Source organism: Marmota monax, unplaced genomic scaffold, assembly GCF_021218885.2.
Source record: "Marmota monax isolate L192 unplaced genomic scaffold, Marmota_monax_Labrador192_F-V1.1 WCK01_AAM20220418_F8-fsc00051, whole genome shotgun sequence".
NCBI classification, from domain to species: domain Eukaryota; kingdom Metazoa; phylum Chordata; class Mammalia; order Rodentia; family Sciuridae; genus Marmota; species Marmota monax.
This window is the reverse complement of record NW_026695202.1, coordinates 14,913,359-14,928,064: the sequence shown is the minus strand read 5'-3', so window position 1 is coordinate 14,928,064 and position 14,706 is coordinate 14,913,359. Positions and strand designations below refer to the sequence as shown.

Sequence of the window (14,706 nt, the reverse complement as noted above, 5' to 3'; positions counted from 1 at the left end):
AGGGGAGACGGGGGCCTGCATGGGCCCCCAGAGATTGGCCTTCACTCCCTCCCCCACCTGCCAGCCCCCCAAATCCTTCGGCTTAAGGGAAGCCCCTCAGATGTTAGCGCCTGAGGCTTCTTGAGACCCGCAGAACCCAGCGGGCTTTGCAACACCCCCTTAGAAACTAGGAGGTGGGAATGCCCCAGAGGCTCCGGGAGACAGGGCACCTGCAGCCCCACGGCCTTCCCCCTCCCAGGAGCCCTCCTCCTTCTTCAGCGACCCTGATGTTCCCTCCAACACACTGCCCAGCACTGGCCCTCCTGGTGCCAGCAGCCCGGACATCTGAGTCGAGGAATCCAGCAAACCCCTCCAGGAGAAAGGAGCCCCAGGGACCCTCTGGGTCCCCGCTCGCTGTTAGCTACAGATGCGCAGCGGTGGGAGAAGCAGGGAAAGACCCCCGGCCGGCAATCGGCTCAGAGGCCTTAATACCTGTCATCCCACCAGAAGGACATAGCCCGCTCCCCCGTGTGTGAGTGGGCTTCAGGAGAAATCCATCGTCAGAGGGTGGGCGGCGACTCAGAGCCACTGGGGGCAACACGAGGCTCCCCGGCACCCACCAAAGGGGCTCGTCTCTGCTCCATAGATACATGGTCCCGGTCCTGTTCCCAAGGTCACACCTGCACCCACAAGCTACTGCAAGGGTCAGGTGCCGTTGTAAGACCTCCCACCAGCGGCACTAGGCCACAGAGGACAAGGTGGCCCAATACTGTACTGGTTCATGTCCTCAGCCTTACCACAGCGCCGGCGCCCGAGCTCCCCTCCCCAGGGACAGCGGCCTCAGGTGCCCCAGGCCCAAAGGGGCGTGGCTACTTGCCACCCCAAATTCCCACCGCCCATCCTAAGGAAAGCACAGAGGCATTTTGGCGCCCTTCAGCCCCTGTCCCAGGCGCCGCCCTCTCTGGGGAATATCTCACCTTGCCGTCGCCTTCCGCTAATGACCTGGCTGTGCTTCTGCTTCTGTGCCGGGGTCATTGTCCTGGTCAGGTCACTCCACGACCAACTCCGGGAAGAACCCGGATCACTGTGCTGTGGTGACGGAGCTGCTCAGAGTGCGCCCACCTCCAGCCAGGACTGCAGTGAAGTCCGAGCAGCGACCAGTGAGTCTCCACCTTGGTTAGGGGTTCTCTCTTCTTCTCCACTCATGGCATCAGCCTAACAGGCCTTTGGTGGTGGGAGGTATTTGGGTGACCTACTGGCTGCATCAAATTGGGGTGCAGAGTGCAAATTTTCTATCTCCATCATTGGGGAGTTGAATAGCCAATAGGTTGGCCTCCAACTTTTGATCCTCCTGCCTCAGCCTCCAGAGTCGCTGGGATTGCAGGTGTACACACAGAGCTTTATTTATGTCATTTTATATTTTGTATGTTATAGACAGAGGATTGTGTTATTCTTTGCTCTCAGAGGAGAATTTAAATGTATTTTTGGAGAGGCAATGAGGAGAATCCGATTGACCCAAACATTGAGAACTTAAAAACCTGGAAGCATTTTGTTTCTTTTTCTTCAAAGGAAGGAAGCCAAGAGCTCTCAGCCTTTCTGCTGGATTGGTGTTCCCATGTGAGGTCACTGTCAAGTGGAACCAGGAAACCCTTCGCCTGCACGTTGGTGCCCTTCCACACGTTGGACTATGCTGGATACAATGAGTTCAAGGCCACACCCTTTCAGCAGTGGCAGTTCGTGAACCCCTGAGGGCCACTCAGTAGTCACAAGCAGGGTGATCACAGGTTCTTTATCCCAGTCTTACCTACTGATACCTGCAACAGTCAAGTCGAACTTCACACAAGTTTGTGTGTGTGTGTGTGCGTGTGTGTGTGCGTGTTACAGAACAACTAAGAAAGGATTAGTCTACAGTCACCAAAGAGACCCCCACCATGATCGTAACATATAAGCTTCTCCAGGGACCCCCACCATAATTAAGCTTCCTGTTAGCAAGACTTCAAAAATAATGTCAGCAGGACTTCCCAGGAGTTCTGCAGACGCTCAATGTGGTCTGAAGCTTCCTCTGTCTTGTAAAGGCCAGGTTTGCCGACAAAAGGCTCTGTCTCAAGAGTTTGCTGTACAAAAGTTACTGTCCCTGCTTTCCTGTTAAAACCTTGTGAAACCTCAGTCTAGCCTAAGAATATGGGACAAAGTGTACCTGTCCTGTAACCACCCACTGTTAGGCACCCCCCCCACACACACACACTGGGTATGAATCTCAAACGATCTCCAGGCCCGAGTCCAGAGAGTTCTAGGCATTAGACCCTCTGGACCACTGCAGCTTAAATAAACTGCTTCCTGAAGATTCCTCGGCTATCCAGCCTCATCTGTCCCACGTCATGGCCCCAGGAGCTCAGAAGGCTGAACTGAGAGAACACACAGGAATCCAAAGTCCCTGCAAGCAAAGAAGTTGTCCCGGACACTTGCTTGGAGCTGTCCAAGAGCAGCACTTGTGCTAGGCCAGAGTCCGATGGATGGCAGTTTCAGTGCCAGGCTGGAGTGGTTGTCACCGGCAGGAGAAGCCAGAGGACAGAGATTCAGGTTTGTCACCGTGGTGATTTTCCTGGGCAAGGCTCGTGATGAGTGACCAGGTGACAGAGTCAGTGTGCTCCTGTGTCCAGCCCTGGGGTGCTCCTCCTTTTAAGGGCCTCGAGAGAGGGGGTTGCTTCCTTTGGTGGCCTGGCTTTTTGGGCATGCGTTTGCTATACCAGTTCATCCCTGTGCTTCTGAGTAATTCAGTAGCTTCACAGATGCCCACGGTTGATGACGCCATTGGTATAGTCACCAGCTTGTGCCTGACACTGTGCCAGGCAGATGGTGGCTGTTGACTTGTACAAACAGGGGAGAGCCGTTTAACCTCAGCACCTTTCAAACTGGAGTCACTGATGGCAGACGGCAGCTTTGCAAAGCAGAGTGAATCAGGGCTTGGCACAGCCTAGAAACCAGGGCACAGCCTGCTCTCCACAGTCGTGCTCAGGAAGGCGGGAGCAGTTTCAAATGCAGAGACTGTAGCTAGGGTTTGTCTAGAAGCCGCCTTTTACCCTACTCCTGTTAGGGCTCAGAGGTAATAGTAGGTGTTGGGAAAAGTATAAACAGCAGCCACACCCCAGAGAAAAAACCCCAACATGGCGCCTAAGCACCTCTTCTTCCTACCTTCTTCTTTTCTGCAGTGGCGCGAAAAGTCCCCGCCCGTGTGAACTCTCCCACGGGAGCCAATTTCAAATCTCGCTGGCGGGGAACCTTAGCCCCAATGAGAACTAATTCCTGGGCTCAGGAGCTGATATCTGAAAGAACTTGCCAATAAACGGGTTGCCTGCCATTTATCTAAGCCCTACCATCTCCCCCTTAGTTCTATATAAGCACACAGCTTTTTGCAATAAAATTGGAATTCTCCCGGCGAAGTGTCTTTGCGTGGGGAATTCTTTCAGTAGGTATGAGCCTGGGAAGGTGGAAAACAAGGGGTTAGTTCTACTGACTGCTGACTCTCAGCATGTTTTTAAAAGAAACAGCTCACACCAGTCCTCCTGGCCCCACTGGGACTGAAGATAATAAACTGGAACAAGCCAAGTAGTATTCTCAGGGCCAAGGAATGTTTGCCCAAGGCTCCTCCTTAAAGAAGAGGAAGATAGATTACCCAGACTGGTCTGTTGACGAGTTCCAAATCAAATCAGCCAGGCGCAGGCCAAGATGACTGAATTTCGCTTTTTTGATCTTATGGTTATTTTGATCTTATTGTTATTATATGCCCCCCTCCCCTGGGTCTCATTTAGATACTTATGGGTAGAAACATACACAGTAAAGATTTCAAAACCTGACAGTCCAACTGTCAATCAAAAGCTAAGAGTGGTGCTTGGGCGGGATTCTCCAAAAACTGCCCATTAAGCCCCGTAAAATCTGGGACACAAAAAAGGGATTTGTCGATCTCCTTTCTGATATGACCCACTCTCTCCCTCGAGGGTGCTGCCCCGCTTCTTTCTCCTCTTATAAACTTTGCTCTGCTTTACTGTGCCTCATGTATTGCTTGAAAATTTCTCTTGCAAGAACACAAGTGCTAAGAACGCAACGCCATCTCCAGTAACAAAGTGGCTCCCCAAAGCGGACAAAAATTAAGCCCATTCGAAATCTGTCCACAAAGGAAAATTTTTTCCTAAAGGCAACTGTGATTCCAAATAGGAAAGAATACAGCACAGAACTAAGGGTTGAACCACGAGGCAGAGAAAAGGCCACCGACACCCATTTTAAATCAAATTAAAGCAAGCTTGCATTGTGTACACAAAGAGAGCTGGGCAGCGGCTATCTGTCCCAAACCCAGGCCAGAGATCAGCAGCCCGGCTCTCCAGGAAAAAGGTTTTATAACACAAAAAGTTACAAAGTTAGAGTGTCTGGGAACTTACAGCCAACAGGGTTCTGACAAGCATAATACAAAGGCAGAGAGCAGGTTAATGAACCACATGGCTTAACATTTCAAGGTAGGGAATAAATTCAGATCCCAACATCAGAATTTATGAGGCACCGCTGAGGTTTCAGAGAGAGTCATTATCTGGTCGGGGGGAGCCAGGATTTATGAGGCGCCACTAAGGTTTTAGAGAGGGTCGTTATCTGGTCAGGGAGAGCCAGCCTGGGTGAGTCCAAGGCACGGGCAGGAATCCCAAGCAAGTTTAAAACATCAAAATATGGCCAGGCCAAATAAAATCCCAGTATCTTACAGAAAACAGAAATGAACTTTTTATAACTTTTTGACCAGATGGCTCCCAATCTTAAGATGGAATTAGGCTGGGTTCATCATTAAGAAAGGTTTTGTGCAAGTCATACAAAATATATTTTAGAAGTTTTAAAGGGGAGGTGGAAGGAAATGGAAGATGTAAAAGATTTTATGCATAATCAAGTTGATAAAAATTATGGGTATTGGTAGAGGCTGTACAGATGTCAAAGGTACATTGTGTTATTATAAGAAAATAGTATTTCTCCATTTGAAATAGCATTTCTCCATTTGCTGCACAAAGCAAATTTGTTTTGCTCCTGTGGGTTTTGCTTTCTTTTTCCTTGTAAGATTTTATAACTCATGTCTGGTAACATTCTGCAGAAGCACAACTTCTAACAAACTAACCTGGCCCAGTGTTTGTGAGACGCTAGATGTCACTCACAGGTCAGAGAGGGTAACCCACAGTGGCCTCCAGGTCAGCCCTGCCCAAGCCCACTCCTCCTAACTTCCATGTCACTCAGTGTGGCTAAAAGGGCCTGACACTGGCTCCTAGTCTTCTGTCACTTCCCCTTCCACAGGGGACCCAATCAGACCAACAGCTGGGACAGGTCCTTCCCGGCAGCAAGGGACAATCAGAAACCAAACCACAGTGTGGTTGATTAGCAATGTCCTTAGAAAAAAGGAGGCAGACACAGAAGGGGGGTCGTCCAAATGAAAATGGACTCATTTACGTCATCTCTACCAAAAGGAAAATAAGGCCGGGTGGTTGTGAGGGACGTCTTCTCATGCATGACCATCTGGGGCAGAAGCCTCCACCGCTACCTCCCCGCGGAAGGCAGAGCTCCCAGCAGAGACAGCTGCCCTCTGTGTACATAGTTCTTCTACTTTTAGGTCTAAGCATCTGGCCGCTGGCTTGCCACCAAGCCAGGAACCAAGTGGCGCTCAACAGTGTCGTTCCTCTAACCCAGAGCTCAGCTGGTCATCTTCCAAGTCCCTCAAGACAGAGGAATAAACAAAGAAAAGAGGGGAACTATAGCAGGCTCCCCTGAAATAGTCCTGCACTCCTCCCCCACCCCGCCAGTCCACCAATCCTCTGGCTGAAGGGAACCGCCCCCCCTGTTAGCTGCTGAAGCTTTCCTCAGACCCACAGAACCAGAGGCTCTTGCAGCACCCTTGCGGCGGGGGTGGGAATGCCCCAGAGGCTATGCAGGCACCAACACCAAGGCCTCCTTGCCTCCTCCCCTCCCTAAGCCGTCCCTCCTCTTCAAGGCCAAGCTCAAAGGCACCTGGTTCCTTCCTCCCAGCACTCACCGCCCCAGTACTGGCTCCTGAGCATAGAAGATCTGAGGGGTTGATTCCAGTCGCAGTGGAATCAGTGGTTTGGGGTGCCAGAGGGGCTGGGGCCTCTCCAGTGGAGGGATTATAATTTTAGAATAGAGATTATTTTAAAGTGAAAACTTTGAAATTTTATCTGAACTTCCAGAGTTCATACAGCCTTACCCATTGAGGCCCAAAACTTCCTCCCTCCGCCTCCTTTTCATTTTATTTTCCTATTGCCCCAACTCTTTTTTGTTAAGTTGGTATACATAAACCCTTCCCTCTGGGTGTTAATTATGGACTAACTCCCCTGTGCAGATATAAACAGGCCTTGTCTTTTCTCCTGGGGTAGAATCTTTTCTCCTGCCGAGAGCAGTTAATTTTCAGGCCCCTGAACATTGGACCTAAGAGGGTAGGGGGAAGCTCTTTCTAACTTGCAGAGAAACAGGTAGGGGTTCTGGGATGGGAGGATTGTATCTGGGACCCTGGGAGCAGCTCTTGGTGGTGGCCAGATGAAGACGAAGGGGCACGGGGCGGGGGTGTGGTGAAGGACAAGGTCATCTTCAGGAGGTCACAGGGGAGAGGCCGGCATTTGGATGCTGAAGTCTCCATGAATGAGGACAAGAAGCGGGTAGAGCTGAGGGCAAGGAGCAGGGGTGAGGTCACCCAAGCTGGCAACGGCAGGGACAGGTGCAGGTGGTGAGTGGTGGGTGAGTCACGGAGGAGGGGCACACACTAGGGGTCAGCCAGCCTCCTGGTGGGGAAGCCTCCCTAGGCACAGGGAGATGGGGGCCAAGGCTGGGGCAGGGCACTGCTGATGAGCATGAGGGAGGCGGCTGCAGGGAGCCCTGCAGCGGATGGGGGCTCGGGGGGCACCGCTGCTCCCCTGGCAGGACCAGCTAACCTGACTCGAGGTTTTCTTGAGGCCAACGGGAGCAGAGCCGAGGGGTCCCCGACTCAGGGTCCATTCCCCTCCAAGAGGCCGAGAGCAGCTGCTCAGGGGTGGGCCTGAGGCGGGTGCCCCAGTGTTTGCAGGACGAGTGGCAAGTTCTGGGGACCTGATTCAGCTTCTTTTAACAGAGCAGCGAAGCTGAGTTTGGGAGGCTGAGCCCGGGGACCACCACAGGATGCCACACTGGTCACAGTCCAGTATTGGGGAGCATTCTGGTTTTGGTGAGAGTGGGCACCCCATCTTTTCCAGCCAGAGAATTGGGGGGTGGTATAGAATGGCCATGGGTGGAGGGTCCACACTGGGCACAAGGGACTGTCCGGGTGAGGTCACTGGTCACTGTCTTTCAAGGGGTTCCTTAGAGGCACCTACCAAGCTCACGCCAGCACTATTTTGAAATAGGCTGATCTTGGAAGGTCTCTAGGTGCAGCTCAGCCCACGGCTGGGGTAGACTCTGTCTTTGTGAGAGGTGCCAGCAGATCAAGGGACCTGAGTCCCACTGGCAGCCTCTTCATCTTGTTCCTAAGGAGGGGCTGAGGTCAGGGGCTGGGTGGGGACATAGGTGTATCACGGCATATCCGTGTCACCCTGGGGAGAGGATGCAGGAGAAGGGGCTTACAAAGCCACAGGGCACCCCTCCCTTCCTGATACCCTCCCCATCAGGAGGAGATGGAGCCTGGCGATCCCGCCCAGAAGGTCTGCTAACCCCCATCCTGAACATGTGGAGAGAATGCAGACGGCTCAGCCTGCTGCCCAGGACTGTGGTCAAGTGGTAACCAGAGTCCTCCGGGCCCCAGATTTCTCCCAGGCACGTCCCCAGCCCCCATCAGTCCCCTGGCCAAGCTAGGGACCCAGAGAGAGCCCAGTGGGGACCAACTGCACATTCTAGCTGTGGCCTTGGTGAGCCCTGTGCTCTTCACTGGGTCTCAGTTTCTGCATCTGCAAAATAAGGCTGGGCTTAGCACTCAGCACCCAGCACCCAGCATCCAGCACTCGGTGTTTATCTAGTTGGGTGGGCGGGGAGCTGAGCCTCACCTGGAGTGGAATTCAGCAGGAAGGGGTTGGTGGGTCAGGACAGCCTGGGTTTTGCTAGGGATCCGAGACTGACTTGGCATCTGGTAGGTAAGTGTTCCTCTCAGGACCCAGTGCAGGCCTGGTCACCTTGGGAAGGGGACACCCCCAATTCAGCCGTTCTGGACATGTGTCTACTAAAGGGCATTGGCATGATACCAGCAGGGAGAGAGGACTCAGGGAGGAACAGTGGGGGACTCACCCACATTCTTTGGGCACATTCAGAGTCACATGGCCATTTGTGCTCTGCCCCTGATGGTGTTTCCCATGCCGGGATCCAGAGCTTTCCCCAGACCCAGGATTCAGGGCTGACTGGGCCCTGAGGGTTTCCCGGGGGCCCAGTCCCAGTGCTGAGTCTCTGCACTAGAGCTCTTTCCTGCAGAAGGTCCAGGTCTTCCTTCAAAGTCTTAAAGGGGTTGGTGACCCCAAAGGTTGAAAGCACACTGCCCAGGTTACGTATGTGGAGGCAGAGAGACGTCAGCCCTGGGCCTTCTCACTGTCCACGGAATCACCTAAGGCCCACGTTCTGGCAGGACTCAGAGGAGCCCGGGACCCTGGCCAGTCTTGTTCTCTTGGGACCCCTGCTCAACTCCTTGGTGTATAGATGGCCGCTTGGCACAGGGAGGAGAGCTCCCACAGCCAGGCGCTACTGAGGGGGAGAGAAGGGAAGGGACAGCAAGGCCGACAAGAGGGCAGGCTCAAGGACAGCCATCCCACAGACCCGGCACGTTAAGAGACAGTTCCTGCCATCAGCCTCCATCTTGCCAACAGCGACTGCATCCTCCATGATCCCGCCACAGTACAACTGAAGTACCAGAACCGAGCAAGGGGAGCTTCTCCACTTCCTCTTCTGTGCCTTTAAAAGGTGAAGCCTGCAAGGACGGGGGCACTCTTGTCCCTCCCAGGCGCCCTGCTCAGGGAGGGCTGATTCCTCCTCTCACTTTCCTTTGTAATAAATCCCTGCTCACTCGCTCACCTCCTTGGCATTCACACTGTCCATTCTTAGACCACTGAACAAAAACCCAATCCCCACTCCTGCTGGTGACACTCCAGTGCACACCTCTAATCCAAGATCCTGGGAGGCTGAGACAGGAGGATCAAAAGATCAAGTTCAAGACAAGCCTGGGAGACTTAATGAGAAAAAAAGGACTGAGAATGTAGCTTAGTGGTAGAGTATCTCTGGGCTCAATCCCTGGTACTAGAGTTACCAAAAGCTCAGTCCTTGTCCCCGATGCCAATCCAGTAACAAGGACACAGTTTTAAGAAAAAGGAAAAAGTAAGTTTATTGCTTTGCTAGCAAAGGAGAAACACAGGGGACTCCTGTCCCTGTCCCAAAGGCTGTGAGTTTGCCCATCAGCAGTAACGGGGCTTTTATAGAGGAGATTCAGGGAAAATGAGATTAGGGAGGAGATAGCAGGAAAGAGAAGGTCAAGGGAAAGAAGAGCAGGGAGAAGAAGTTTGGGGGAAAAAAAGAAACATGTAAGTGTTAAAGCCACAAGGGACACAGTCAAAGCATCAGGTGAACCCCTGCTACATTTCCCCATTGTCAATTTTTTGAAATATTTTATTTGTCAATGGACCTTTATTTCATTTATTTATATGTGGTGCTGAGAATCAAACCCAGTGCCTCACACATGCCAGGCTAGGGCTCTGCCACTGAGCCACAGCTCCAGTCCCCCACTGTCAATTTTTAGCTTCCATTTCTAAGGAAAGTAGGTGACAACATCTCCGAACTACTTCCTGCTGAAAGGGAGCAAAGTTAGGGGAAGTAACCAAAGTCCTTGTTCTCTATCAGGTGGGGCATGGACAGTTAAGGGCATTCAACATCAGAGCAGTCCAGAGGTCCATAGTGGCAGGTGGCAGGTGACCATACAAGGTATATATAGGGCAGGAATCATGCTAAGACAACAATAAAGACAGAAAAACATTACTTTTTTTGTGAACAATTAGCATAAAAGCAATTAGTATTTCAGCCAGCCTCTGAAAACCATGAAGACAGTAACTCTTAATCACAGCAATGAAAGCAGATCAAGTTCAATATAAGAGGTTAGGAAGATTTGTAGGTCTATGAAATCAGACTCAAATTCACTCAGGATAAATTTGCAACTCTTGTGATCACTATTAGTAGGCATTCTCACACAAGAACCCTGCCTTTATAGCCTCCAGCTTTACTTACTATTGGTAGGGCTGACCCAAGTGTACATCTTAAGTTACATTGAAAAACATTGGTTTTCCTTTTAATGCTCACATATGACTGTGCTTTTTTAGGCTATACTCTCCTGCCAGGTGTTTAAGACCAAGCTGGTCAAAACTGACCTTGTTCCTGTGTATTCTTAAGAGTCAGCTGAGATTTCTCAGAGATCACTCTTGGGGACATGTGTGAAGCCTTCTGGCTCCTTTAGCTTTCCTCTACCACTAGTGCCACTCTCCAGGATAGGCCAGGTCTGGCTGACCATATGTGGTTTCTCTTGGAAGCATCAGGGACATTTCCATCTCCAATGACCCTCCTCTTTGCAGAATGTGCACTGGTTCGCTTCCTGTTCTCTAGGGTCCTCTTGATCTCCCTGATTAGCAGACCGGGTGACTCACCAGAGTTGGCAGGACTCAGAGAGGGGTCTTGTTGGTCTCTGGATGCTGGCTGACCTTAGAGAGCAAGGGTCAAAATGTTGGCTGCTTTTTTCTTGGCCCTTTTACTTTCTTAACTTTGGTCTTCAGGTTTTTGGTTTTAAACATCCATCAAGCCAGTTTCACTAGTCTTAAAGAGGGAGTAACAGGTTATAACTTCAGTATCTATAATTTTATAGATACCCCTTTTCATTTAATTGGGGTTAGTATTAGTATAAGAAGTCAGCATTATATACTATCTGTCCTATAGGTGATGGCTTATTGCAAATTAATTCAGGTTATTCTGTTAGAAGTAATACTTCTCCAAAACACCAATAGGCAATAGTTATAAAGTTTTATAAAATAAACACTAACGTATCCTTGATGTCTATTTAGCCTCTACAAAGACCCATATATGTATCAACTCAATCACATACAAGTTTTACTTTTTAAGAACTCTTTTACAAATCTAAATACCTTTTATAATTTACCCAAACCTTTATTTAAGTTTTGTATTATGTCTTGTGTTTACTTTGAGATCACAATAATCCTTATAACAATAACAACAAAAAATCTGTTTTGAACACAACTTGGATGAGTGGAAGTCTAGCCTACTTCAGAGCCATCCTGACATGGAGAAGCCTGAGAGGCAGAGTCTTAAGTCAGTGAGGCTGGCCTCTTGATAAATCTTAAAAAGCATTTTATTTCTGAATCTGATCTTTGCTCCTTTAAAAAATATCATTCTACAAAGTGTTCATGTATTATTTACTGAGCCTCTGAGTATCAGGTAACATAATGCAACATTACATAATCATACAGAGAGGCCAAGAGAGCTTAACTTCCCTTTTATGAAAAAGATGGAAGAATATTTTCCTCTTTCCAATTGTTAACCTTTGAACAAATCAAGCTTTCCTTGTTACATTCCGGAAATGCATTTAAATTCCTATTCCAGTATAAAGAGGAACACAAATTGTATATATAATTTATTGACAACAGGTTACCTTTATCCAGTTATAAAACATTAAATGACACAAATAAATACCAACAAAATATATTATTCTATAAAAATCTGAAGGAGACTATTACAGATAATATTAGTTTGGAGAATACCAACTTGGTAAAGTGTTTCCCCTAAGCTTTACATTTAACTACGTTTAACTTTTAACTACAGTTTAGAGGGCTGGGGCTGCAGCTCAGTGGCAGAGCGCTTGCCTAGCACGGGTGAGGCACTGGGTTCAATCCTTAGCACCACTTATAAATAAACAAAAAAAAAAATAAATAAATAAAGGCATTCTGTCCATCTACAATTACAAAATTTCTTTTTTAAAAAAGTGCAATTTAGAATCCATTGTGTATAGTAACAATGATCATGGGTCTGCAAGGGTTAGGAGTACTAGGGAAAAGTCAAGGGATAGTCTAAAATCTCCTATTCATTTAGTAAAAACAGTATTAAGGATCAGAAATAGACTTAGTCAAAGCAAGCAGATATAGGACAGGTCTTCAAAGGACAGTGTGGCCCTTCACTGTCAGATACAGTATCAAAGAGGACACTTGGTTATCTTGCTGGTAAACTTACATAAACTTTCATTTTATAAACGTTCACATAACATTTTGACAAGGCTTAGACAGATACAGTTCTCGGATGCACACATGAACTAGTCACATATATTTAGGGTGTCAACTCTGTTGTTATAACCTAAAGTAAGACTTGTTATTTGCTTGGCCCCAGTGCTGGCTCTGCTCGGTTCCTCTGAGCCGCAGCCGCCACAGCTCCCAGAGTCCCACAGCCCCCACGGCCTCCGCCTAGGGGCAGAAAAGGCCGAGCTTCCCGCGAAGGCCCATCTTGGCAAATCTGCCCGCAACATCTTCACCAAGGGCTATGGCTTTGGCTTGATAAAACTTGATTTGAAAACAAAATCTGAGAACGGACTGGAATTTATGAGCTCAGGCACAGCCACCACAGAGACCACCAAAGTGACAGGCGGCCTGGAAACCAAGTACAGGTAGACTGAGTCCTACTGACAGCACACCAGGCAGCGAGGTCACCGTGGAGGATCAGCTTGCACATGGACTGAAGCTGACATGGGATTCATCCTTCTCACCTAACACTGGGGGGAAATGATGAAATCAAGACGGGGTACAAGCGGGAGCTCATCAACCAGGGCTGGGACATGGACTTTGACATGGCTGGGTCTTCCATCCGGTGCTCTGGTGCTGGGTTTTGAGGGCTGGCTGGCTGGCTGATGAATTTCGAGACCACAAAGTCATGAGTGACTCAGAGCAACTTTGCAGTGGCTATAAGACGGACGAATTCCAGCCTCACACTGACGTGAGTGACGGGACAGAGGAGGGCGGCTCATCAGAAGGTGGACAAGAAACTGCAGGCTGCTGTCAATCTGTCTGGACAGCAGGAAACAGTGACACTGGCTTTGGAACCTGATGCCTGCTTCTCCACCAAAGGGAAAACTGCAGCCTGATGGGTTCAGGATGCACTCAGACCTGACCTAGGAATCAACCTGACACCGCCAGCTCTTCTGGATGGCAAGAGTGTCAGTGCTGGTGGCCCCACGCTTGGTCTAGGACTGGAAGTCCCAGCATATCTGAGTACTGTACAGTTGTTAATTTTAAACTGTTTTGCAGCATAGCTACCTTCAGAATTTACTGTACCTTTTAATGTTGTTGTCTGGAATGCAAGAATCGTTAGACCTCCAGGTTAAGAGGATTCCGCTTTAAAATGTTACCCTTTCAGAGGTACAGAAGACGAAACAGCTTCCAGGAATCTCAATGGCACTTCTATTCTTGCCCCTTTATTTTTTTTTTTTTAACAGTTTAATGGGGACACTTTTTGGGTGGAATCAGATCCTCCCTTCAAGTGCTTAAAATAAAACTTGAAAAAATATTGAAACCTTAAACAAAAAAGATTGTTTATTTAGCTAGTTACAAAGTAATTACTTAAAAGCCTTTAAAACACAGGCCCACCCTCATTCCTTAGCACTTAGTTGGATGGGATACTGTCATAGCCAGAATTACCTTGCCCCAGTGATGGGTATCCCCTGGCCAAATGGGGTGTCCTGTCAGATCTTAAAGGGGGAGACTATTCCTGCCCCCAGGCCTTAGACTAACAGTGCTGGAACCTACTGCCCGCTCCTTTGTGGCCAGCAGCCTCCACCCTCCAGGGGCAAAGGGGCTGGAAGTCAGGGCAGAGGCAGGTTCCCTTTGGCTACAGCCAGAGCTTCCCTGGGATCCTTTTTCCTAGCCCAGGGCCACACAAGATGGTCTGTGGCTGCCCGGGGCCAGGCTGAGAAACAGCGCTGGGAGGGCCAGCCCTGGGTTTAAAGAATCGGGATCTTTTTAACCTTTCGTCTGGTGTCCTGCTGTCCCTCACACCAGAGGCCGTGCCTTTGGGTACCTCCAACTCAGTTCCTGACCACTCAGACCCCTTCTCATGCAGCTGCATAAATGCCTGTATCTCTAGGATCTCCTCCTTATACTTTGTCCCTGACAGACCATTTCAATGACAAGATCGTATCATAATTCAGAAAACCAATCACTCTTTCTCTCCGACAGCCTGGCACCTGAAGATGGCCCTTCAGCCAAGGCCACCGACCTGTCAGATCAAGGCAGCGTGGCCCATGTCTTAAAGGGCCAGCAACAGATACCAACGACAGGGATGGACAGGAGAAGATCCCCCACCAGAAAGGATCCCCAGAACCATGGCCAACACATGGGAACCTTTAAAATAGACAGAACACCAAGATCTTTCCCAGGAGACGACTGGATTGCCCAGGTCCTAAAAAGCGGCAGCGTAGATACAATGAAAACCCAGCCAGCCAGCCAGCGGGAATTCCCGAGCCCAAGCCAGCAAACAGATGGGAACCTAGAACAGACCAGAGAGAGCAGGTATCTCTGCGTTCTCTAGTCCCACCTAACCATGATCCTGCCAGTGTCACCACAGGTTTCCCGACACAGAGGACCAGAATGTGTGGAGCAAGGTCTCGGCGGGCACACGGGGACTTACCACGAGGCCAAGGGTGGCCCGGCATAA

The 14,706-nt window shown here is 49.6% G+C and overlaps 1 pseudogene; it reads left to right on the top strand.

Moving 5' to 3' along the window:
• Positions 1 to 14,706, top strand: part of LOC124083045 (voltage-dependent anion-selective channel protein 1-like) — a 21,867-nt pseudogene extending 7,161 nt beyond the window's left edge.